The 27,555-nt window shown below is 34.0% G+C and overlaps 1 long non-coding RNA gene across 2 annotated transcripts; it reads left to right on the top strand.

The window, feature by feature from the left end:
* The first annotated feature begins 14,284 nt into the window (after positions 1–14,284).
* On the top strand, positions 14,285–24,679 carry LOC131644684 (uncharacterized). 2 transcript variants are annotated; one of them, XR_009296603.1, is made up of 5 exons: positions 14,285–14,295; positions 15,414–15,528; positions 23,949–24,044; positions 24,116–24,170; positions 24,374–24,679. It is a non-coding gene; the product is annotated as an uncharacterized LOC131644684 (long non-coding RNA). The 2 variants fall into 2 exon arrangements; XR_009296602.1 differs by lacking the exon at positions 14,285–14,295 and having other exon boundaries at positions 14,325–15,528.
* The last annotated feature ends 2,876 nt before the right edge of the window (positions 24,680–27,555 follow it).

Below are 27,555 nucleotides of genomic sequence, written 5' to 3' on the forward strand. Positions count from 1 at the left end.
CCCTCTGCTGGCATGTATTGAGGATTATTTTGCAAAAAAATGGCAAGCAATCTATCATATTCTTCCTGCACACATATTCAATAAAAAAAATTTAAGTTAAATATTTACATGCATATTTAATTATACTAAATAAATATGTACATACTATAAATTAAAATATATTAAAAAGTTGCCACATGATTTTCACGCCACAACTTATGATTTGCCACGTGGCAATTTATCAATTGCCACATGAAATTCACGTCATAAATTTTTTATTAATTTAAAAAAAAATAAACAACGTAAATTTCACTTACAAGATACATCCTCGTGCGCTCGTTGATAAAACCTCCCGATCTCCTTGTCCGGGTCCTCGAAAGCAGCTCAGGCATCAATGGTTTTCTCCCCAACTCCTTTGCCTAAATAATATAATAAAAATAATTAGTAAAATATATTATGAATAAAGATGTAACTTAAAAATTTTAAAATTTTTACCAATCGTCGGGCATGCTCAGCGGTGCTAACACTTCCAACTGTATTGACACAACCGCCCTTTTCAGATGCCCTCATCTTCTTAAAAGTTTCTAATTTAGCCTGGAATTCTGGAGTCCTCCAATATGTAACAAGCTCCTGAAAAACCTCCTCGTCTATCCAGCTAGGATGGATGCCATGAAGCTCATAATTCTCCCTTACTCGCCGCAGCATATCAGACATTCTTTTATAGCATCTGGTATTGAAAACTTTCTGAACCATTTTTTCACTCAATGGATCCCACACACATTTCTCCTGCAATAATGTTGTATGACATTAAAATAAAATGTTAAGTAATTATAATGAGAATTTCATTTAAATAACCATAACTAAAAAAATAAATTAAATGCAAAACTTAAATAAATAACAATACCTTAAACATTCTAAACCATTCATCTTTATTTTTGATCTCCCCATAGCTCTTAAAAGCTGATTTATACATCTGCTGAATTATATAGTTAACAATCCTAGCAGCAGTCTGACTCGGCGCAAAACTGAAACAAAAAATGAAAATGTTAGATATAAATTTATACAAAAAATGAAGGGTTAATAGTAGTTCACCCCCTTGTAATGTTAGCGAATTTTGCTTTCCCCCCTCCCTACCTTTTGGCAACGGTTTTTTCGAAAAAACCGTTGTCAAAATCTGCCTTTGGCAATAGTAGGGGGTAAACCAAAACACCCTACTAATGGTAGTTCACCCCCTTGTAATGTTAGCGAATTTTGCTTTCCCCCCTCCCTACCTTTTGGCAACGGTTTTTTCGAAAAAACCGTTGTCAAAATCTGCCTTTGGCAATAGTAGGGGGTAAACCAAAACACCCTCATATTACAGGGGGGTAAACTACTATTAACCCAAAAATGAAAATGTATACATACTATAAAAGTTTTTAAATAGGAAACTTACTTGCTCCCTTCGGGCCGAATCCAAAATCTACCGTCAACAACATGAATCTCATCGAGATCATCCCTCCCACGAAGATCAGCTTCATCTATCTCATTAACTGCCTCATCAACCTCACGTGCTGGTACATGTGTGGGATGTGGGGTGCGTGAGCCTCCAACCTGTGTGGGGCGTGGACTGGGAGATCGTCCAACCTGTGTCGGACGTGGACGGGGAGATCGTCCAGGCTGTGTGGGGCGTGGACTAGGAGATCGTCCAGCCTATGTCGGACGTGTACTGCTGGATCCTCCCGTCTGCTGGAAGGATGAAGTCATCTGGATGAGATATGAAAAACCAGATCCTCCAGTCTGCTGGAAGGATGAAGGCATGCTAGTATGGGCGAATGGAAAGCTGGGAGGGGGCACACCAGTATATGTGAATGGAAAGCTAGGTCCTCCTGCCTGCTGGAAGGACGAGGGCACACCAGGATGCTGGAAGGATGGCGGCATCTGAGTCGATGGGAAAGGCAAACTGGATCCTGAGTACTGGAAAGATGCAGGTACCCAGACGGGAATGTGTGGGAGGAGAGTAATGGGGTAAAAGCCTGAGTATTGGCTAAAGACATAGGATCAACATGACTCTGAGGGGGAGACACACGGCCGAGTGAGGCGCGTCACATACTGCAACACCCCTTTTTACCCCATAAAATATTAAGCATATAACCAGAGAATAAGCATGCATATAACTCAAAAGGGCGTCACATCGACGTTTTCAAAAACTAAAAAAAAACTTTTAAAAACGACAGCATTTATCCACAAAATACAATACACCTGGTCATTTCAAATAACACCTAACATATAATCATAATTCATCTAGAATATGCATTAACAGCGGAAAGTAATACTCATGTGTTTCATATAAATGATACATGTCCCATACCATGATCATATTTCCATTAACAACTCATAAGATAACCATAATCATAATATTTGGCTTAAAGCCTCTCAACAACAAGTAACCAATTAAACATGTTCACAAGTAATAACAAAATACATAGACAAGTAGAACATGAGTTCAACGTCTAAGCTACCCAGTGTTACATGACCAGAGCATCGACTCGCTACTTAATTACCAAGCAACTCGGAAGAAACTCCGACTAGATCACATGCCAGCTACTAATCGTCAAAACCTGCATGTCGCCAAACGAGGCAACATTAAAACAGAAGGGTGAGAATACGAACCATTATGAAGAAAGTATAATGAGATACAATGGTTAAATCAACAATTATAGGAATGTATTACACTTGCCTAATCATGAAATTAATACTAATCATAATTCACATATATTAAGCATACACCAAGTATAAGAGTATAATACCTCAATACTATATTCTCAATTATACACATAGCCATAATTATCACATATTCTCGCATTTAACCAATTAAGTATTCAAACATCACCCCTTCCCAATTATCAACTAATACGATTATCACTACAACACCAAGTGTACATAATCAATTACCAAACTCATACACATAGCATCACGACATTAATGCACATAATCAATTGTTCACTCGTACACTTACCACAACAACATAATGCACATAATCAATTATCACATTCAAGCACATATCATAACAACATAATGCACATAATCAACTATCACATAACTCTAATGTGACTCAATGAAACATGTGACACTATGCATGTGGTACCAATGTGAAATTCTAAGTTTCACCGGCCTCCGATTCATAACTCTAGAATCTAAGCCACACTTCCGATCCGGACAAGACCAAAGTCCACCAATGGTAAACATATAGTTTACGGCTTCCGATTCACTCTAGAATCCAAGCTCGCTTGTGTTTCAAAGCAAATCCACCTGTGTTTCAAGGCACACTATGATATGAATGTATGTACAATATCACAAATATATGCAATTAAGATCATCTCTACCATCTTAACTTTCCGCATACCACAATAATTCAACTCTATGAATTATCCACCAATTGTACACAACATTCGCAACACACACACATCATTAACATATAAGAGGCCAATTAATCAATTACGATTCACACAAACCAATTAACACTAGTAACCATACTATCTCATGTTAATTCTCATTTTTGCCAATTATACATAAACACACACTTTCAACATCAAGCAATTAATCATTAATTTAATGCTAACCGACTAACCATAGAGAATCAATATTAGCACAACATCATGGCATATACATATATTATTCTCAACATACATATTCAAGCCAAAACACAATTACGGACGAATCCTCAAAATACCGTAATTTACCGACAAATCGAATAATTGATCCAACTTCAAGTATATTCCAATCAATTAAACTCATTGCAATTAATTTAACTATTAATTAAATCAACCAATTAATAATTACACTACACTAATTCCAAATTACTATTTTATTTTATATTCCAAAACTAACATTCAATATAAAAATATATTCAAATCGACACAATTTCGGTCGGTTCTTAAATATCACATTTTCAACAAAATAACACCACCATGTTAATGTACTAATTAAACTTAGCTACCACGTAAATTTTCACCAAATTCCGGATAACTAATTATACCGCTTAATTTCGCTATTCGGTTAAACGGAACTGTTTTGAATTACATTTGTTCTATATCTTACTGTTCATTAATTCAATTATATTTTTCATTTCATCATCATAGTTTCATTTCTATAATAATACACCATTTTATATGTTCTCTCTAGAAAGAGCATACCATACCATATGAATAATACAGGGCAATAAAATTGAAATAAATTAGCAGTAGAATGTGTCTCAATCCGAGCCATGGAACATTGTTTTCTTAATGCTAACAAATCATGGCCTTATATCTATATATGGTCTCATATGGGGGCACATGTTTTTATTTGAACTGACGTTTTAATTGGCCAAAATGTTTCTACAAGTCAATTCAGTTGTCTTTTTGCACCTCTTAGATATATACCATTATATATGTAATAAATAATAGTATATGAAGACATGGAGTTAGAACATGGCACATATTGGAAATAGAAAGTAAACAAAATATCAGCACACTCCATTAGCTGGCAACGAAAATTAAATAGCTTTAGTGCCAATTGGGACATGGAAACAGAACAAGCAAGATATTAGAACAGTAAACCAAATGAACAGCACACAAAAAGTTGGAAACGCACACAATGAAAAGCTGGAAACAAAATATATGATTTAAGTGGTACACATGCCGACCTCCCCGTGCACTTCATATCGGTTGTCGCAGCTCACTAGCATTGCCGAACGACAAACATCCACTATTCCTTATTTTTCTTTCGTTTTCAATGCGCACAACACTTCACATATATTTTTTTAAAACTAATTTCTATTCCACACAACATTTCATATTTATTTCCAATTTCAATTCTACTTTCTACACAATCAAATAACATTTTCATGGATTTCAACCAACAACAAACCTAATCATGTTAATCTACCCATTAACCCATCATACTAGCCCACAATGATAGGGATTCTCCCCCTTACCTCTTCAATGTGCTTCAAACCCTAGCTTTTTCCCCTTGTTGTTCTTCCCTTTTCCTCTTTTCTTAGTCTCCTTTCTTCTCTTCTCTTGCAAATTAACAAAGTTATGATACCTCTACTCTTCCAACCCTTACTATATTATTCATATTGGGCTTAACCCATATAATTCCACTTCCTTACTAATTAGGCCCAATTGATAAAATAAAGTAGTTAAAATAAATAATTATGTTCCAACAAATAATATTATTACCCTTAATATTATTTTCCGATTAATCCAATTAAATCCGACTTTGTCTCAAATAAATAAAAAATCCAATAATAATATTAATTCTAATATTATTCCTCTACATATTCCACTTTATTAATTCTTCGATTAACCGTATAAATTCCAACTTCACTTAATAATCCGAACACGTTTCTCAATAACACCGACGATCCAATTAATTATCAAACTTCGTCCGAATTAAGTAAATAAATCCTTATTTAATTTAATTAGCCAAATAATAAAATTCGGGCTGTTACAACTCTCCCCCATTTAAAATATTTTTGTCCTCGAAAATTCAGTCGACACAACCATCTCAACACCAGAACCACATCCACTCTCTCTCTCTCTCTCTCGATTCATACCGATACAAAACGTTCTACACTTGCGACCACACAAAGCTTCAAACGATGTCATTCCAATATCCGAAGAAAATACCATGCAACACACAATCCTTTCGATGCACAACTTAGCAAGTCTCTTCATCGAATAATCCATCTTCATCGGAATAAAACAAGCACATTTCGTCAACTATCCACACTGACCCAACTCACTTCACAATTACTCGATGCCTCGGCAATCTCGAAACAAAATCCATAGAGGTACTATCTCACTTCCACTCGAAAAAAAATAGATAACTGTTGCACCAAACGAAACGTTTCCTGACAAATCCAACTCAAATACACGATTCCGGTATATCCCTCTTCATACTTTACCACTACACATTTCCTCAAATTTCGATACATCATTAACACCATGATTTATACTCAAATCTTTACGATGTTCCTCATCCAAAATTCTCTTTGTCCGAATTCGAACCATCAGGAATATAAACTCGATTGCAACATCTCATGACACCATTCTCGACAATCCAAAAGTTATCACTTTTTCCTTGATTAATCAATATCATCTTGTCAACCAATTGCAAAATCCGAGTTCTAACCTTCTCTAACCTTGTCAAAATATCACAGGTAGGATTCAACATACCAAATTAACACACGAAGACGTCGCTTCACAACCAAACTCAACTCTCTAAATCGTTCCAACGATTTCCAATTCTTGAATCCTCAACATAACTTATAAAATTATTTCCTACTCAATGCATCGGCCACAACTTCACTTTTCCAGGATGGTAATTCAAACCAAAGATTAAAATCCTTCGAAATTCTACTCGTCTTGTTTACCTCATATTCAACTCTTGTGATCACTCAACACATCAAACCTTGATCCAAACAAACAATGCCTCTCACATTCCCAAAACAAACACAATGGCAAACAACTCCAATACATACATCGAATAATTCCTCTTATGTACTTTAAATTACCTTGAAGCGTAAGCTACCACTTATCGATATCTGCATCAACACACCTCAACTCAAAATCCCATATCCAAGAAAATTCACTTCTTCCAACCAAAACTCATATTCAGAAAGATTTACATAACCTCCTTCTCTTTTAGCACCGACAACACAATCCTTAAATGTTCAACATGATCATCGTCGCTCTTAGAATCAAATGTCTTCAAGAAACGTTACCTCATAGAACCTCTTCTCAAACAATTCCCCAAATCTACTCTTCAACTTCTCCTTAGTCGCTTTACACGCTACCAAGTTAGTAAGACAAGTCTATCTTGTTCAATACGATATCGTCTCCTATCAACAATAGATTAAGGGTGATCAAGTCCTCAATTTGTGAATAGACAATCGACAATCATAATGAAACATAAACTACCGTTACTAAACTATAATAGTGTTCCTTCAGAACTCGCACTCGAAATCACTTAAAACACCAAGATTCAAAATCTCCCTTAAAGTTACAATTACTTAGTTCAACTCCAAACAGTTCACACTAAAATTCATCAACTTGGTCTAGCGGAAAACAAATTACATCAATTCTCAAAATCTATACCAAAGATGATCAATGGATAATTCAAACACGCAAAAGAAGTAGAAACAAAGTCACAACAGTTGTATTAATAACTACACTTCTATGCATAACAGATAAAACAAGATCCAATCTTATAGCAAAATCCAAAGAATGAAATAATGCGTTGCACCATTATCAATAATAAAGCCCGTACCTCAGATTAACTTATCCTTAGTAGTAGTCTCAGCACCAGACAACGCAAACACTTTTCCTTTCACTTGCTCCTTATTTGGCTTATCACAATTGGTACGAATGTGACCTCGCTCACCACAGTTGTAACAAGTCACCCTCACACCATCTCTACAATTAGCAACTATGTGACCTGACCTGCCACACTTGAAACAAGTAGTAACCTCCTTCTTACACTCAGAAACACGATGACCTTCAACACCACATCTGAAACACTTAAGTGGAGTAGGAGTCCCTCCCCCACTTAGCTTCTTGACAAAACCAGATTGTTCCTTCTTGTTATCATACGGTTTCCCACGGAACTGTCCTCCTTCTCGTTTCAACTGTAGAAACCTCACTTCTTTCTTTCCACGCACATCTTCTGGAAAATATTTTCCCAAAAATGCATCACGAAAAAGAGTCCAAGTAACTTCAATACCTTCTCTTTCAAATCTCCGCACAGTATTACTCCACCAAGCGTCAGCTTCTTTTGTCAGGATGTGAGTACCAAACTGTACCTTCTATACATCAGTACAACTCACGACTTGAAAGATCTTCTCAATTTCTCTTATACATGCACGCGCTTTGTCTGGTCCATACCCTCCTTCAAAAATCGGCGGGTTGCACCTTTGAGAGTCTCCAAAAGCACGAAACTCATCCTTTCCTCCATAACCGACATTCTCTTGCGGCGCTTGTCCAATCGCACCAGTCCACCTCATCATTGCCTCAACATTAATGTCAACATTCCTTCCCGCAACCATCATCCTCTACAACCAAACAACCAGACAAAACAGTATCGATCGTGTCAGATACACGAATCAAATACAACAGGATAAAAGACATTAATAACCTTGACCAACTGGTCGACCATGCTCTGATACCACTAATGTAACACCCCTTTTTACCCCATAAAATATTAAGCATATAACCAGAGAATAAGCATGCATATAACTCAAAAGGGCGTCACATCGACATTTTCAAAAACTAAAAAAAACTTTTAAAAACGACAGCATTTATCCACAAAATACAATACACCTGGTCATTTCAAATAACACCTAACATATAATCATAATTCATCTAGAATATGCATTAACAGCGGAAAGTAATACTCATGTGTTTCATATAAATGATACATGTCCCATACCATGATCATATTTCCATAAACAACTCATAAGATAACCATAATCATAATATTTGGCTTAAAGCCTCTCAACAACAAGTAACCAATTAAACATGTTCACAAGTTATAACAAAATACATAGACAAGTAGAACATGAGTTCAACGTCTAAGCTACCCAGTGTTACATGACCAGAGCATCGACTCGCTACTTAATTACCAAGCACCTCGGAAGAAACTCCGACTAGATCACATGCCAGCTACTAATCGTCAAAACCTGCATGTCGCCAAACGAGGCAACATTAAAACAGAAGGGTGAGAATACGAACCATTATGAAGAAAGTATAATGAGATACAATGGTTAAATCAACAATTATAGGAATGTATTACATTTGCCTAATCATGAAATTTATACTAATCATAATTCACATATATTAAGCATACACCAAGTATAAGAGTATAATACCTCAATACTATATTCACAATTATACATATAGCCATAATTATCACATATTCTCGCATTTAACCAATTAAGTATTCAAACATCACCCCTTCCCAATTATCAACTAATACGATTATCACTACAACACCAAGTGTACATAATCAATTACCAAACTCATACACATAGCATCACGACATTAATGCACATAATCAATTGTTCACTCGTACACTTACCACAACAACATAATGCACATAATCAATTATCACATTCAAGCACATATCATAACAACATAATGCACATAATCAACTATCACATAACTCTAATGTGACTCAATGAAACATGTGACACTATGCATGTGGTACCAATGTGAAATTCTAAGTTTCACCGGCCTCCGATTCATAACTCTAGAATCTAAGCCACACTTCCGATCCGGACAAGACCAAAGTCCACCAATGGTAAACATATAGTTTACGGCTTCCGATTCACTCTAGAATCCAAGCTCGCTTGTGTTTCAAAGCAAATCCACCTGTGTTTCAAGGCACACTATGATATGAATGTATGTACAATATCACAAATATATGCAATTAAGATCATCTCACTACAACATTTATTGTCTCTGGCAACACTTTTTAATGCAACATGTAAAAATTGTTGCCAAAAACATATTTCTGGCAACATTTTGCACGCGATGCTTACAATGTTTTTACAACAGCTTATAAATGTCCCCTAAACACTTTTGGGGACGATTTTTAAATGTACCTCTGTTATTGTTTTGACAATATTCGATAATTGTCCCCTAAAACACTTATGGGGACGTTTTTGAATGGTTGCGTTACTTCCTAAAAAAAATTCTTAAAATTTTAATATTAATAAAGATCTAGATTGCTCTCTTCTCTTTAAACATTTATATATTTAAATAAAAAATTTTAACAAAAAACTATAATTTTTTCTGGTTGTAAAAAATATTAAAACAAAAATTTTAATAACAATTTTCCTAAAAATATATCAAAGTTTATTTAGGCTTATTTTTTTATAAAAGTTAGTATATACTAACTTTTATTTTTGAATAAATCGTTTCTCAAAACATATAAATTTATATATTATTTTATTATATAAATAATGTATTTTTTTTAGAAATATGTAATATAAAAAAATTGAATATAATTAAATATATGTTATAAAATTACTCACAGTATTTCCCAAAGGTTTTTTTTTTTTCTTTCTTTTTTCACAAGAGCATCCAGTACTTACTGGAAAACGAAGAGTTCTCGGCTAACCCTTCTTCAACTTTCTTTTGGCTTTCGATATGTAAATTGATTTTTCTATTGTAACCCATATCGATTTCCCCTCCCAAATCAGTCTTTCTTTACTTAAATCGTTTTTCCTATCCCCAAATCGATTTTTCCCAAATTGATTTTTCCATATTCGAATCGATTTCCTCTGTCATATCTCTTCCATGTTCCTTTTTCATCGCAGCTCTATTTGTGTTTTGATTGTGATTGTGGTTCCCTTCCGTAAATTCTTCATATTTCTATGTTTGAGTCATGAGATTGAAATCGTGGTTCTCCCCCTTTTCTATTATCGTTAAACCCTTTTACTTTTTTTTTATATGAACTTATATCATATTTGTTAACTATTAATTGTTCTATTGGATTTAGAAGCTAATTTGGAAGAGAGATTAACGCCAACTTGGAGTTCCAGAACCATTTGTGGAGTTGCTATTCCAATTCTTACTTATTTATAACTAGTAACAAACCCGTGCGTTCGCACGGGTTCTGATACGGGACGCGCATTTGTTTTAGATGAATATTTTTTAATAAAAAAATATCTGGTTACCCGTGAAAAAATAATAATTGAAGATATAATTTATAAAAAATTATTTTGATCAGTAACTTCATGTCTCGTTAATAATCAATATTTTGATCAATAACTTCATGTCCCGTTTCAAATATAATTTTATTTTGAATATTAGATGTACATTTTTTTAATTTAAAATTTGTTTAATTAAAATTAATAATTATTATTTGGGAAATAAATAATCAACATTAAGTAACTTCATGTTCCGTTAAAAAAATATTTTGATCAGTAACTTCATGTCCCGTTAATAATCAATATTTTGATCAATAATTTCATGTCTTTGAATATTAGATGTACATTTTTTTAATTAAAATTAATAATCATTATTTAGGAAATAAATAATTAAAAATTTTGTTTGTTAATGAGATCCCACATTGTTTATAAAAATATTAGTATGAGTAATACACTTTTTCCCATTTATAAGAATAGGAAAGCATAGATGGAAATTAATTTAAAAGCATTATTTCTTTCCGTTGCAATGGTTTGCAATAGTTGAGATTTCAAGTAATTGAAAAATTGCAAACTTCTTGTATATGTTAAGTGGTGGTATGAAAAATTATGACACAGTTAGATATAGACAATTAGTACAACACTGGATGATCAACAAATATTTTTCTAATGTTTTCAAGTGCTTCTGCCTATATTTTCTTGTAAACTATGAAACTCAATATGTACTGACTCTTTAAGTGGCATTTATGTATCCCTACCCATACGCCTAAAATATTCTTACTACAACTATGTTTGCCTATAAGAGTAAATAATGGGTTTAATAATTCAATTTTTTCCGATTAATGTTAGTTACAGTATTTGATTCTTCTTTGATCGCAGCCCTTCAAATGCAACAAAAGGCTGGTTTTGAATTGTCTTCCAATTTATGGTTCAACATTTGATGACGAAGCATCATGCAATAGAAAGCCTCGGTATTTTGAATCTCTTGCAGTGAGAGCCCCAATATTTAAAACTTCAGGTACTGTCGAATTATCTGAGCCAATCACAACAGAAGAGACCAAGAAATTCGAAAGAGCCATCAATAGCACAAGCCAAACTCTAATCATGGTTGCAATTTCTACCTTGCTCAACAAACAAATAAAACAACACCTTCATGTAACAAAATCACATATGCAAGGCACATAGCATACTCAGAACCAAAGTGTGTAAGAATAAAGCAATAAAGTGGCTCTCATTATTGTATAAAAAAGAATCAAAATTCAAGGAGCCATAGTAGTTAACAGCATGTGAAACCAAGACTTTGTATAAAAAATTAATGTACCTAAAGTTTGGTCAGCAAAATGATGCAAAAAAACTTGATGTTCTGTTTAACTTGAGCATAAAAAAAATCAACTTTACATGGACCCAGATAAAAAAATGTATCAATGTCTAACCTGAAGCAGTGTTGGAAACCTGGACAGTAAGAAATGGTTGTGTTTACAAATTTTCTGAGCATTCATATTTTTGTACAAATGTATATACATGAATATGCGGCAGTCTTTAGTGGAGAAGCGAGTTCCAGAAAAATACAATATATATATATGCATGAAATCAATAACCCTCTTAATATATATATATATATATATATATATATATATATATATATATATATATATATATATATATATATATATATATATATATATATATATATAAAGACTTATTGCCTTTGTTGCATTTCAAACCAGTCGTATAAGATCTTAAATAATTAGCTATTTTGTTACAAATCTTAAATAATTAGCTATTCTAACTTCTCATGTTAATAACCCTATGCTAATGAAAGAAGAGATTTTAAATATATATTTAAATTCAACTTTTCACACATTCAAATAAATCTCCATTCAAATAAAATTCAAAGGCTCAGAACAGTTCAATAGATAAAATCAATTTTAAGATTTTGGAGTGGTGTTACCATCCAATGTGGAAGGGCATTTTAGTATATTCCAAAACATCTTATTTTCTTATATGATAGATGTTATTATTTTGTTTATGTTCAATTGAGCTTTTGTCTCAAAAAATCAAATATGCAATGATTATAATAAAATTTTAATGTGATTTATGTAATAAATTTTAATGATAGACAAACAACATCTTAGAAAATTTGACACAATAATAAATGTTTGGTGTTGGAATAGAGAGTTGAATGGATAAGTGAGTGGAGTGGTACAGACCTTGGAAGTCGTAGGGGATTAAAAGAATTAAGACCATCTTCAATGGTAGTTTCTTCTATTGAGTTCTCCACCTGTACCATTAATTTAATAATTAAATATTTAAAAAATTTGACATGTCATAATAGAGTTGCATTGCAATGCAAAAACTAAAAGATTTAGTACCCAATCAAATCAAGTTATGAGGTAGAGTTGTGGGACCCATATCAGATTTTTATTAAAGTTAAAATTAAATAAATTCTTTTAATACGATGTGGCTTAGTGGGTCCCATAAAGAACTCAAATGTAAGTTGCACCATTGGAGATGCTCTAAGAAATTATTTTGAAAAATGGGGTGGAGTGTAAAGAGGAGAAAATGGGTGGCTTGAAGTGAAGGGAGTCTGACACGGTATGGAGGCCAGGTCCATAGATTCACGTGACATATATGTCATCAATAACAATGTCAAAAAAATCTAATATTGATTGTTATTTATTATAAAGCATTTTAAGGACTTTTATTAATATGATACACGTATACTTTCTCCTCCATATCATAAGCTCCTATTAAGTTCAAAATAATAAAATCAAATAAGTGATTATTTTGAAAATATTGTAATTTTACTTTATTTGTTATTTGTTTTCTTATTCGTGTATAAATAACTCATATTGAAAAACAATTTCTTTTATTAAATACTAAAATTAAGTCAAGATTACGATAAATTAACTTATAAACTATAATTATTAAATATTTATATTAAGAAAAGGTTTGTAAAAAATAAATCTATTTTTGCATGACCACTTTATACACTAAAATTAATTCCAAAACAAAAATTAATTTCATTTTGAAAGCATGAATTTTCTTATATATTATTTTTCTTTTCAAAAGCGAGAATTTTGGAAACTCGGGGCTAGAAAATATTGAAATAATCTATTTCGAATAATTTTGGTAAATGTAATAATAACTTTTTATGTAATAATAAATATTGATTAAAATAGTAAAAATAAGATAATTGAAAATATAAGGTGAAAAATGATAAAGCATAACATGATAAATAAAAAATTAAGCCATTATTGTTTATAATATAAAAAAGAAGTAAAAAATGATTAAAAAAACATAATATTAAAAATTAAGAGAGAGAAATGAGAAAAAGAGAGAGATAAGAGGGTTGAGAAAGATAATGAAAAAGGTAAGAAGTAGTATATAGGTTGAGTATGTTGTTAGATAATCTTGCATTGGGAAGGTAATAAAAATAATTAATATTATATTATGACTTTGATATATAAGTTTCAAAAAATAGTGTAGAAAGCAAATAAAAAATAATGAATAAACTTATACATTGAGTAACAAATGAAAGAAGTGCAATGAGAGCATCCATGTGGCAGCCTAAATGAGTAGCAGGGCATAATTGGAATTTCCAGAACTATCAATTTTCTTATATGATAGATAGTTTTATTCGGGTATTCTTTTAATTTATATATTATTCTTAGTTTCATTCAGTCAAAGTTGTATCTATGTTTGTTGAAAAAAAGTGTGTTTTGTTTGTTGAAAAAAGCAATGGCATAATTTAAAAAGAATGAATATGATTTTACATGGTATTATGTGATTTATGAAGATTTTTGAATGATTGTTTAAATTTTGTTAAATATTTTTTATGTATTATCTTGTGCTATTGTACTATTTAATGTAGATGCCCCTTTTTGAAAGATTTTTTTTGATTATATTTGTCTTTTCTCTAGTTAGCATTGCCTTTGTTTTGGTGTTTGGAGAGTAATTTTTCTCCCATTTATAATTGAGTTGGTGCTGTATTTATGTGTTGATTATGCTTGTTCTTAGTTGTATAGTTAAAGTGATTCATCATGGGTGGTTTTTCTCTTGTTAGAACTTAGGTGTTTTTTGTTGTTCATTGTCCTGATGGTGCATGCTTTGGTTCAACAAGATTGTGGGGCGGCTGCCCCTTGATATTGGTTTTGGTTTATGTGCTTTGGAATTTTGGGTTTGTAGGTGGGTGATATTTAGTAATATAATTTCTTTTTCTTAAAAAAAAAAACAAAAAACAAATCACATGTTAATAGAATGAAGTAAGAGTCATAATAGTTAAGAGTGTGGAGAGAATCCTTACTTTAGTTGTTAGTGCTATTATAGAGAATCTGAAGTCAAAACAATTCTCACTTATATGTTTAGTTTCATGTCTTACATTGTTCAGTATTGAATCTATTGATAATGGCATTTCTTCTAACATACCATAGTTTTTTTATGTATGAAAAGATATTTGCTAAGGTGGCTCTTCTAAATTGATTTTTTAAAGAAAAAAGTTATTGATTATACTAAATAAAATTACACATATGGACAGTCCTTCGTTCTGGCCATCTTTAATACTTTTTCTAATGCCACTTTTCTACTTTATGTTTGTAAGTTTATGATTGCCTGCATGCTAGTAACTTAGGAAACTTACTAAATTACTACCACACGCTTTTGGTATGATATGCATCAGAACCTATACATCTTCAAATAATTGTTTTCTTCTTTAAATTTTTATCTCTTTGTCTACAAACTTAATAATTGATTTTACTTGAAGGTGGTGAACATTCCCATTCTTATAGGGACCATGCAGACCAGGACCTTGATGCTAGTTCTGGACATGGACATGGACATTCACATTGCTGATCTTTCTACAGGAATATCAATCTTTGGTTAGTAGTGATATGCTAGATGTATCTGAAGGATAGAAAAACACTTAGAAAGGGGGGGATTGAATAAGTGTTACTTTAAAATCTTGGGCGATAAAAATAAATTGCACAATTATTTTTATCCTGGTTCGCTGTTAACGAAGCTACTCCAGTCCACCCCCGCAGAGATGATTTACCTCAACTGAGGATTTAATCCACTAATCGCACGGATTACAATGGTTTTCCACTTAGCCGCAACTAAGTCTTCCAGAGTCTTCTGATCACAACCTGATCACTCCAGGAACAACTGCTTAGTTCACTCCTAAGACTTTTTCTAGAGTCTACTGATCAACACGATCACTCTAGGCTTAGTTCACTCCTAAGACTTTCTGCTCAGCCAACTGCCAAGACTTCCTCTAGAGTATTCTGATCAACCTGATCACTCTAGTTACAAACTGCTCAGCCAACTGCCAAGACTTCCTAGAGTATACTGATCAACACGATCACTCTAGTTCCTTACAACTTAATGTAATCTATTCAAGAGTTTACAAATGCTTCTTAAAAGCGATAATCACAACTGTGATATTTCTCTTAACGTTTAAGCTTAATCTCACTAAGATATTACAACAGCAATGTAGTGAGCTTTGATGAAGATGAAGATTCTGAGTTTAGATTTGAACAGAGTTTCAGCAAGTTAATTTGAATTGTATTGGTGCGAAATCGTTAACCTTGCTTCTCATCAGAACTTCATATTTATAGGCGTTGAGAAGATGACCGTTGAATGCATTTAATGCTTTGCGTGTTCCATACAGCTTTGCATTTAATGTTATACGCTTTTGTCAACTACCTCGAGCCTTGTTCACGCTGTGTCTACTGACGTAGCCTTTAGTAGCTTTAACGTTCCTTTTGTCAGTCAGCGTAGTCTGCCACCTGTACTTCCTTCTGATCTGATGTTTGTGATTAAGACGTTTGAATATCATCAGAGTCAAAACAGCTTGGTGCATAGCATCTTCTGATCTTCTGATCTTGAAGTGCTTCTGGTGCGTGATACCATCTTCTGATCTTCAGTGCTTCTGATCTCATGTTCTTCTGATGCTTTCATAGACCCATGTTCTGATTCTGCTTCGACCATCTTCTGATGTCTTGCCAGACCATGTTCTGATGTTGCATGCTGAACCATTTGAGACACATCTTCTGAGCGCTGAATTATGCGTACTCTTTATATATATTTCCTGAAAGGGAAATTGCATTGGATTAGAGTACCATATTATCTTAAGCAAAATTCATATTATTGTTATCATCAAAACTAAGATAATTGATAAGAACAAATCTTGTTCTAACAATCTCCCCCTTTTTGATGATGACAAAAACATATATAAATGATATGAATTTGCGATCAGAAAGAGTAGACGGCAAAAGACAAATTACACAGCTATAGCATAAGCATATGAATATGTCTCCCCCTGAGATTAACAATCTCCCCCTGAGATAAATAATCTCCCCCTGAAATAAATACTCGAAGAACTTTGATAAAAGACTTCCCTGATTATTTCGGTAGAGACGATCATGTAAGCTTCTGCCTTCAGAGAATTCATAGCTTCTGACTTCTGCTTCCATTGGACAGCTTCAGAACTTGAATTTCTTTAGATCCTTAGAACACTCACAGCTTCTGATTCCTGCTTCCATCGTGGACAGCTTCAGAACTTGAGTTTCTTTGATCTTCAGAACATTCACAGCTTCTGACTTCTGCTTCCATTCAGGACAGCTTCAGAACTTGAATTTCTGGATCTTTTAGAGCATTCACATCTTCTGATTTCTGCTTCCCTCGGATAGCTTCAGAACTTTGAATGTCTACCAATCATCGCTTCATGCTAGATTTGTATCAGAACATTGTTGAATGTACCAGAGCATCATCAGAGCATCTCTACATCCTGAAATGTTACAGAACAAAAACTAAACGACAAAAGTCAGCATGAACGAGTTAGAACATAAAATGTATGTTTGAACACATTATATAAATCAGAGCCAAATGTATCAGAGCATTTAGGCTAAAAACGTGTATCAGAGCAAATAATGTATCAGAGCCATAACATTATATGTATCAGAGCAAATAGAATTTTGTCAGAACAGGATAGACAATATATTCAAATTCTATTCTCAGTGCTTCTGATTCCTGAAGCTTGACAGCACTCAGCTTGCTTCAGTTTCCAAGAGCTTATTCCTTTTACAGAATAACGCTCCTTATGGTTTTGCTTCTAGTGTTTGCTTCTGAAGATTCACTTCACTTCTTTGTACCTGCAAAACACTTAAACCATATAGAACTTGCAGTTCTTGTTAGTGAATGTGTGGGAGCCTTTACCCAGCAACTGATAGATTTAATCAAATCATTTATCATTTATCTTTCTCCCCCTTTTTGTCATAACATCAAAAAGAATATATAAAAAAAATCAGATGTATAAAACGACAAAAGAAAACATTTACTGGAATGTAAAACACAAGGAAACTTTTCATTGATAATCAAAAGATATTACAAAAGGTTCCTATGTTTAACAAGCAGAAGCAGCAAGGAAAAGAAAACTACAAAGTAGAATTTCCAAAGAGGAAATGACTACAAAAATTAAAAAATACAACATTCGGTCAAGAAACTCAACATAGAAGTTGAGTATATCTTCCCACAACTCAAGAAAGTCTTCTGTCTTTGGATGAAAGTTGATAACAACATCAAAGAAGAGTCTGACTTGAGCGGTATTAGAAGAGCCATCCCGAGATGCACAGAGATCTGTCGCCTTTGAGTCATGGAGCTTCAACAGGCTTAGGATGATCGCTAGGTTTTGAGAGAAAAAACGAGAGAGAGAGAGAGAGAGAGAGAGAAAAAAAATTTAGGAGGAAAACAAAGAGATAGGAGAACAAAAACCATTTTGAAGAGTATTTAAAAGAAAATAAAGTGAAACGAAAGATGAAAAGCATTTAATGTTACGTGACGTGAGGAGAGATAATAAAGACAAATGAGGTGACTAGCACAGTTACCTATGGTCGGCGTCCCCTCAACTGCACGCACGCTTGTCCAGGAATAGTGAACACGTGTTTACCATCTGGATAGCCAGTTACAGCTGTTTTGCTTTTAGAGAGATTCTGAATCAACTTAAACACTGAATCGTTAGTAATAACTGAATCACAATTTCTAATTGATTTCTATCAGAACTTCTTAAAAAAATTTCATATCAAAGGATACTCATACGTAAGAATTTCTCATCTTCTCATTCTGAGCTTGTTTCTGAAGACCCAATTTGTACCAATTATATTGAATCCATCTGGTCTAGGAACAAGATCCCAAACATCATTCCTTGTAAACTGATTCAGTTCTTCTTGCATAGCAATTATCCAGTCTGGATCTTCTAGAGCATGATCAACAGAAGTTGGCTCGATCAAAGATACAAGACCTAATTGACAGTCTGCATTGTTCTTAAGGAATGCTCTTGTTCTGATTGGATCATCCTTCTTTCCAAGAATGACATCTTCTGAATGACCAGAGATGAGTCTGGATGATCTTCTGACAGATGGTTCTTTAGAAATACTTAGATCCTCCAGAGAAGCTGATACTTGATCTTCAGATTCTTTGCTTCTGAGAAGCTCTGCTTCTGATGCGTTGCTTCTTGGCTCAACAACTTCTGATATGTCAATATCATAACCTGCAAAATTATCAAACTGCTTTGGTTTTTCAGAACCAAGCTTATCATCAAACCTGATATTGATTGATTCTTCTACAACCAATGTTTCAGTATTGTATACTCTGTAGCCTTTTGAGCGTTCAGAATATCCAAGAAGAAAACATTTTTGAGCTTTGGAATCAAACTTACCAAGATGATCTTTAGTGTTCAGAATAAAACATACACATCCAAAAGGATGGAAATATGAAATGTTGGGCTTTTTATTCTTCCACAATTCATAGGGAGTCTTATTTAGAATAGGTCTGATAAAGATTCTATTCTGAATATAACATGCAGTGTTTATTGCTTCTGCCCAGAAATGCTTAGCCATATTGGTTTCATTGATCATGGTTCTGGCCATTTCTTGCAGAGTCCTATTCTTTCGCTCTACAACTCCATTTTGCTGTGGAGTTCTAGGACAAGAGAAATCATGGGCAATACCATTTTCTTTGAAGAACTCTTCAAAGGATCTGTTCTCAAATTCACCACCATGATCACTTCTGACCTTTATGATTTTACACTCTTTTTCAGATTGAATCTGAATGCAGAAATCAAAGAACACTGAATGAGTCTCATCCTTGTGTTTCAAGAATTTTACCCACGTCCAGCGACTATAATCATCTACGATGACTAATCCATATTTCTTTCCTCTGACAGATGCTGTTTTGACTGGTCCAAACAGATCAATGTGCAAGAGTTCTAATGGCTTTGAGGTAGAAACAACATTCTTAGACTTGAATGCAGGTTTGGAGAACTTGCCCTTCTGACATGCTTCACAAAGAGCATCTGATTGGAATTTCAGATTAGGGAGTCCTCTGACAAGATTCAGTTTGTTAATCTGAGAGATCTTTCTCAAACTAGCATGACCTAATTTCCTGTGCCAGACCCACTGCTCTTCAGAAACAGACATAAGACAAGTCACCTTCTGACTCATAAGATCTTGCAGATCTGTCTTATAAATATTGTTCTTCCTCTTGCCTGTAAATAGGATTGAGCCATCCTTCTGATTTACAGCCTTGCAAGACTCTTGATTAAAGATTATATCATAACCATTGTCACTTAATTGACTGATAGATAAGAGGTTATGAGTTAATCCTTCTACAAGAAGTACATTAGAGATGGAAGGAGAGTTACCAGACTTTATAGTTCCAGAGCCAATTATCTTGCCCTTCTGATCTCCTCCGAACTTGACTTCTCCTCCAGACTTAAGCACCAGGTCTTGGAACATAGACCTTCTTCCTGTCATGTGTCGCGAGCATCCAGAGTCCAGGTACCATGACATGTTGTGCTTTGTCCTTCTTGCAGCCAAGGATATCTGCAATAGGAATAATCTTATCCTTAGGTACCCACATCTTTTTGGGTCCTTTCTTGTTAGATTTTCTCAAGTTCTGATTGAACTTGGGTTTGACATTATAAGCAATAGAAGGAACAGCATGATAATTCTTAATGTGAGTTTCATGATATTTCCTAGGTTGTGTCACATGCTTCTTAGTGTGTGTTATGTGAAAACTTTGTGCATGTGAGGTGTGCCTAATATCATGAGAGTGGCCATACTTGAACTGATCATACAATGGCTTGTATGTAATTTTCATTTCATCAACAGGTTCAAGTTTGTATGGGGTTTCACCCTCATAACCAATGCCAACTCTTTTGTTTCCAGATACGGCATATATCATAGAAGCTAGCTGACTTCTGCCAATACTTCTAGATAAGAACTTTCTGAAACTTAAATCATATTCTTCCAGAATATGGTTCAGACTGGGAGTGGACTTTTCTGAATCAGAAGGAGATCCAACATTATTGGATAGTTTTAAAAGTTTTTCTTTTAATTCAGAATTCTCCAACTCAAGCTTCTTTGTTTCAAATTCAAATTGCTTTTTCAGCTTTTTGTATTTGAGACTAATCTGAGACTTGAGTTCCAGAAGTTCAGTTAGACCGGAAACTAACTCATCTCTAGTAAGTTCAGAAAATACCTCTTCAGAATCTGATTCTGATGTAGATTCTGATCCGTCATCTTCTGTCGCCATCAGCGCACAGTTGGCCTGCTCATCTTCTGAATCATCTTCTGACTCATCCCAGGTTGCCATAAGACCTTTCTTCTTATGAAACTTTTTCTTGGGACTTTCCTTCTGAAGATTTGGACATTCATTCTTGTAGTGTCCAGGCTCATTGCATTCATAGCACATGACCTTCTTTTTGTCAAATCTTCTTTCATCAGAAGATTCTCCACGTTCAAATTTCCTTGAACTTCTGAAGCCTCTGAACTTCCTTTGCTTGGTCTTCCAGAGTTGATTTAGTCTTCTGGAGATCAGGGACAGTTCATCTTCTTCTTCAGATTCTGATTCTTCAGGATCTTCTTCTTTAGCCTGAAAAGCGTTAGTGCATTTCTTGATATTGGATTTTAATGCAATAGACTTACCTTTCTTTTGAGGCTCATTTGCGTCCAGCTCAATCTCATGGCTTCTCAAGGCACTAATCAGCTCTTCCAGAGAAACTTCATTCAGATTCTTTGCAATCTTGAATGCAGTCACCATAGGACCCCATCTTCTGGGTAAGCTTCTGATGATCTTCTTCACATGATCAGCCTTGGTGTATCCTTTGTCAAGAACTCTCAATCCAGCAGTAAGAGTTTGAAATCTTGAAAACATCTTTTCAATGTCTTCATCATCCTCCATCTTGAAGGCTTCATACTTCTGGATTAAGGCTAGAGCTTTGGTCTCCTTGACTTGAGCATTTCCTTCATGAGTCATTTTCAAGGACTCATATATATCATAGGCCGTTTCCCTGTTAGATATCTTTTCATACTCAGCATGAGAGATAGCATTCAGCAAAACAGTTCTGCATTTATGATGATTCCTGAATAGCTTTTTCTGATCATCATTCATCTCTTGCCTAGACAGCTTTACGCCACTAGCATTTACTGGATGTTTGTAACCATCCATCAGAAGATCCCATAGATCACCATCTAGACCCAGAAAGTAACTTTCCAGTTTATCTTTCCAGTATTCAAAGTTTTCACCATCAAATACCGGCGGTCTAGTATAACCATTGTTACCGTTGTATTGCTCAGCAGAGCCAGATGTAGATGCAGGTGTAGGTGTAGTCCTTTCACTTTCATCAACCATCTTTTAAATGAAGCGTTTTTCTCTTCCTGAATCTTTTCTAAACACGGTTAAGTGCTTGCACCTTAGAACCGGCGCTCTGATGCCAATTGAAGGATAGAAAAACACTTAGAAAGGGGGGGATTGAATAAGTGTTTCTTTAAAATCTTGGGCGATAAAAATAAATTGCACAATTATTTTTATCCTGGTTCGCTGTTAACGAAGCTACTCCAGTCCACCCCCGCAGAGATGATTTACCTCAACTGAGGATTTAATCCACTAATCGCACGGATTACAATGGTTTTCCACTTAGCCGCAACTAAGTCTTCCAGAGTCTTCTGATCACAACCTGATCACTCCAGGAACAACTGCTTAGTTCACTCCTAAGACTTTTTCTAGAGTCTACTGATCAACACGATCACTCTAGGCTTAGTTCACTCCTAAGACTTTCTGCTCAGCCAACTGCCAAGACTTCCTCTAGAGTATTCTGATCAACCTGATCACTCTAGTTACAAACTGCTCAGCCAACTGCCAAGACTTCCTAGAGTATACTGATCAACACGATCACTCTAGTTCCTTACAACTTAATGTAATCTATTCAAGAGTTTACAAATGCTTCTTAAAAGCGATAATCACAACTGTGATATTTCTCTTAACGTTTAAGCTTAATCTCACTAAGATATTACAACAGCAATGTAGTGAGCTTTGATGAAGATGAAGATTCTGAGTTTAGATTTGAACAGAGTTTCAGCAAGTTAATTTGAATTGTATTGGTGCGAAATCGTTAACCTTGCTTCTCATCAGAACTTCATATTTATAGGCGTTGAGAAGATGACCGTTGAATGCATTTAATGCTTTGCGTGTTCCGTACAGCTTTGCATTTAATGTTATACGCTTTTGTCAACTACCTCGAGCCTTGCTCACGCTGTGTCTACTGACGTAGCCTTTAGTAGCTTTAACGTTCCTTTTGTCAGTCAGCGTAGTCTGCCACCTGTACTTCCTTCTGATCAGATGTTTGTGATTAAGACGTTTGAATATCATCAGAGTCAAAACAGCTTGGTGCATAGCATCTTCTGATCTTCTGATCTTGAAGTGCTTCTGGTGCGTGATACCATCTTCTGATCTTCAGTGCTTCTGATCTCATGTTCTTCTGATGCTTTCATAGACCCATGTTCTGATTCTGCTTCGACCATCTTCTGATGTCTTGCCAGACCATGTTCTGATGTTGCATGCTGAACCATTTGAGACACATCTTCTGAGCGCTGAATTATGCGTACTCTTTATATATATTTCCTGAAAGGGAAATTGCATTGGATTAGAGTACCATATTATCTTAAGCAAAATTCATATTATTGTTATCATCAAAACTAAGATAATTGATAAGAACAAATCTTGTTCTAACAGTATCTTACCAACTATATCAATTATTCACGTCATATGCATATATTTTAAATTATTGGCTTCCTTTTAGAATTGCATGGAATAAGTTTTTAAGTTTTTATTTATCTTATCTTGACTGATATTTGACAACAATACTCTAGATTTCTCTCAGTCAATTTTTTATATTTAGAAATTGGTATTATTAAGATGGGTTCTTAGAGCCACTCATTCTTATTATGTTTTCTGCTTCTTGCAGCGAGGATTGTACCCTTTCTTCTTGGTTGATTACAAGACCCTCCAAATTGATTAATAGCACCTCTCTAAATTCCCACCTAATTAATAAAGAAGAAAGGTGCACAAGAAACCGAAAGCTATTTTTCTAGAAACTATATAGTCAGTGTTGTTAAATTTCTGTTGCGGCAGTATGGCTTGATGGATTTTGTGCCAACCACCATAATCCCTACCATGTCTTCTAAAGGTAATTCAATCTATTACATTCAAGAGGGATTCTATCTCAATGATTAGTTTTCAATATATTGTCTTCTTAATGAAACTTTTCTTTGAATTTTGTTTTGGTTGCATGGCATCGGCATTTAGTTTCTCTTTTCAAATATGAATTTCCAAATTTTCAAGCACTGATTCTACTTGTTTGAGAAATATGATTATATTTGTGATGTAAAGGTAAAATGAATTTTAAGAGGACGACATAGGTGATGACCTTCAAGAGGACGACATAGGTGATAAAGAGCATGATGGAAATGACGACGAGTTCGACAAATTTAAATAAGTTGGATGATGTTGTTTTAGGCTTCTACTTAAACATTAAACTTAAAGAAACTATGTATTTTTGTCATTTTGCTAGACTTAGACTTCTATGTGTTAAACTTGTAGTATTAAGTAATGTTATACATTTTGTGTAATTGAGTTAATGCTTGAAGATTTTACAAACACAATTTTTGTAGTACAAGCAATTTATGTTTGGTGTAATTATTGTTTGAATTGTTTATTTTATGAAAAATATGGTAAAAAGTAATCCTTGTAACTTATAGATATATTTACCAAGTTTTCTCTCTATTTCATTTTTAAAGAACAATTTGTAATTGTTACCAGATATGACAACATTTGAAAATCGTCCCCTTAGAGTGTTTTCATTCTACCACTTTTAGGGAGCGTTTTGCCGTTGTTGCGATTTTTAACAACACCTTAAAAACGTTTCCTAAGATGACAGAGAAAAACGTCCCCTTTTCCAATATTTAAGGCAACGTTTTCGAAAATTGTGGCCAAAAATGAAAAAAAACGTCCCCTAAAACAATAGGCAACGCTCGCACAGAGGACGGCTGGAAAACGTCCCCTATTCTTTTAGGCAACGTTTTTTCCATTTCTGGCTACGTTTTTCAACTGTTGTTAAAGAGGAAAAATGTTGTAGTGTCTCTACCATCTTAACTTTCCGCATATCACAATAATTCAACTCTATGAATTATCCACCAATTGTACACAACATTCGCAACACACACACATCATTAACATATAAGAGGCCAATTAATCAATTACGATTCACACAAACCAATTAACACTAGTAACCATACTATCTCATGTTAATTCTCATTTTTGCCAATTATACATAAACACACACTTTCAACATCAAGCAATTAATCATTAATTTAATGCTAACCGACTAACCATAGAGAATCAATATTAGCACAACATCATGGCATATACATATATTATTCTCAACATACATATTCAAGCCAAAACACAATTACGGACGAATCCTCAAAATACCGTAATTTACCGACAAATCGAATAATTGATCCAACTTCAAGTATATTCCAATCAATTAAACTCATTGCAATTAATTTAACTATTAATTAAATCAACCAATTAATAATTACACTACACTACTTCCAAATTACTATTTTATTTTCTATTCCAAAACTAACATTCAATATAAAAATATATTCAAATCGACACAATTTCGGTCGGTTCTTAAATATCACATTTTCAACAAAATAACACCACCATGTTAATGTACTAATTAAACTTAGCTACCACGTAAATTTTCATCAAATTCCGGATAACTAATTATACCGCTTAATTTCGCTATTCGGTTAAACGGAACTGTTTTGAATTACATTTGTTCTATATCTTACTGTTCATTAATTCAATTATATTTTTCATTTCATCATCATAGTTTCATTTCTATAATAATACACCATTTTATATGTTCTCTCTAGAAAGAGCATACCATACCATATGAATAATACAGGGCAATAAAATTGAAATAAATTAGCAGTAGAATGTGTCTCAATCCGAGCCATGGAACATTGTTTTCTTAATGCTAACAAATCATGGCCTTATATCTATATATGGTCTCACATGGGGGCACATGTTTTTATTTGAACTGACGTTTTAATTGGCCAAAATGTTTCTACAAGTCAATCCAGTTGTCTTTTTGCACCTCTTAGATATATACCATTATATATGTAATAAATAATAGTATATGAAGACATGGAGTTAGAACATGACACATATTGGAAATAGAAAGTAAACAAAATATCAGCACACTCCATTAGCTGGAAACGAAAATTAAATAGCTTTAGTGCCAATTGGGACATGGAAACAGAACAAGCAAGATATTAAAACAGTAAACCAAATGAACAGCACACAAAAAGTTGGAAATGCACACAATGAAAAGCTGGAAACAAAATATATGATTTAAGTGGTACACATGCCGACCTCCCCGTGCACTTCATATCGGTTGTCGCAGCTCATTAGCATTGCCGAACGACAAACATCCACTATTCCTTATTTTTCTTTCGTTTTCAATGCGCACAACACTTCACATATTTTTTTTTAAAACTAATTTCTATTCCACACAACATTTCATATTTATTTCCAATTTCAATTCTACTTTCTACACAATCAAATAACATTTTCATGGATTTCAACCAACAACAAACCTAATCATGTTAATCTACCCATTAACCCATCATACTAGCCCACAATGATAGGGATTCTCCCCCTTACCTCTTCAATGTACTTCAAACCCTAGCTTTTGCCCCTTGTTGTTCTTCCCTTTTCCTCTTTTCTTAGTCTCCTTTCTTCTCTTCTCTTGCAAATGAACAAAGTTATGATACCTCTACTCTTCCAACCCTTACTATATTATTCATATTGGGCTTAACCCATATAATTCGACTTCCTTACTAATTAGGCCTAATTGATAAAATAGAGTAGTTCAAATAAATAATTATGTTCCAACAAATAATATTATTACCCTTAATATTATTTTCCGATTAATCCAATTAAATCCGACTTTGTCTCAAATAAATAAAAAATCCAATAATAATATTAATTCTAATATTATTCCTCTACATATTCCACTTTATTAATTCTTCGATTAACCGTATAAATTCCAACTTCACTTAATAATCCGAACACGTTTCTCAATAACACCGACGATCCAATTAATTATCAAACTTCGTCCGAATTAAGTAAATAAATCCTTATTTAATTTAATTAGCCAAATAATAAAATTCGGGCTGTTACAACTCTCCCCCATTTAAAATATTTTTGTCCTCGAAAATTCAGTCGACACAACCATCTCAACACCAGAACCACATCCACTCTCTCTCTCTCTATTCATACCGATACAAAACGTTCTACACTTGCGACCACACAAAGCTTCAAACGATGTCATTCCAATATCCGAAGAAAATACCATGCAACACACAATCCTTTCGATGCACAACTTAGCAAGTCTCTTCATCGAATAATCCATCTTCATCGGAATAAAACAAGCACATTTCGTCAACTATCCACACTGACCCAACTCACTTCACAATTACTCGATGCCTCGGCAATCT

The sequence above is a fragment of the Vicia villosa genome, linkage group LG1 (assembly GCF_029867415.1).
Source record: "Vicia villosa cultivar HV-30 ecotype Madison, WI linkage group LG1, Vvil1.0, whole genome shotgun sequence".
In the NCBI taxonomy this organism is placed as follows: Eukaryota; Viridiplantae; Streptophyta; class Magnoliopsida; order Fabales; family Fabaceae; genus Vicia; species Vicia villosa.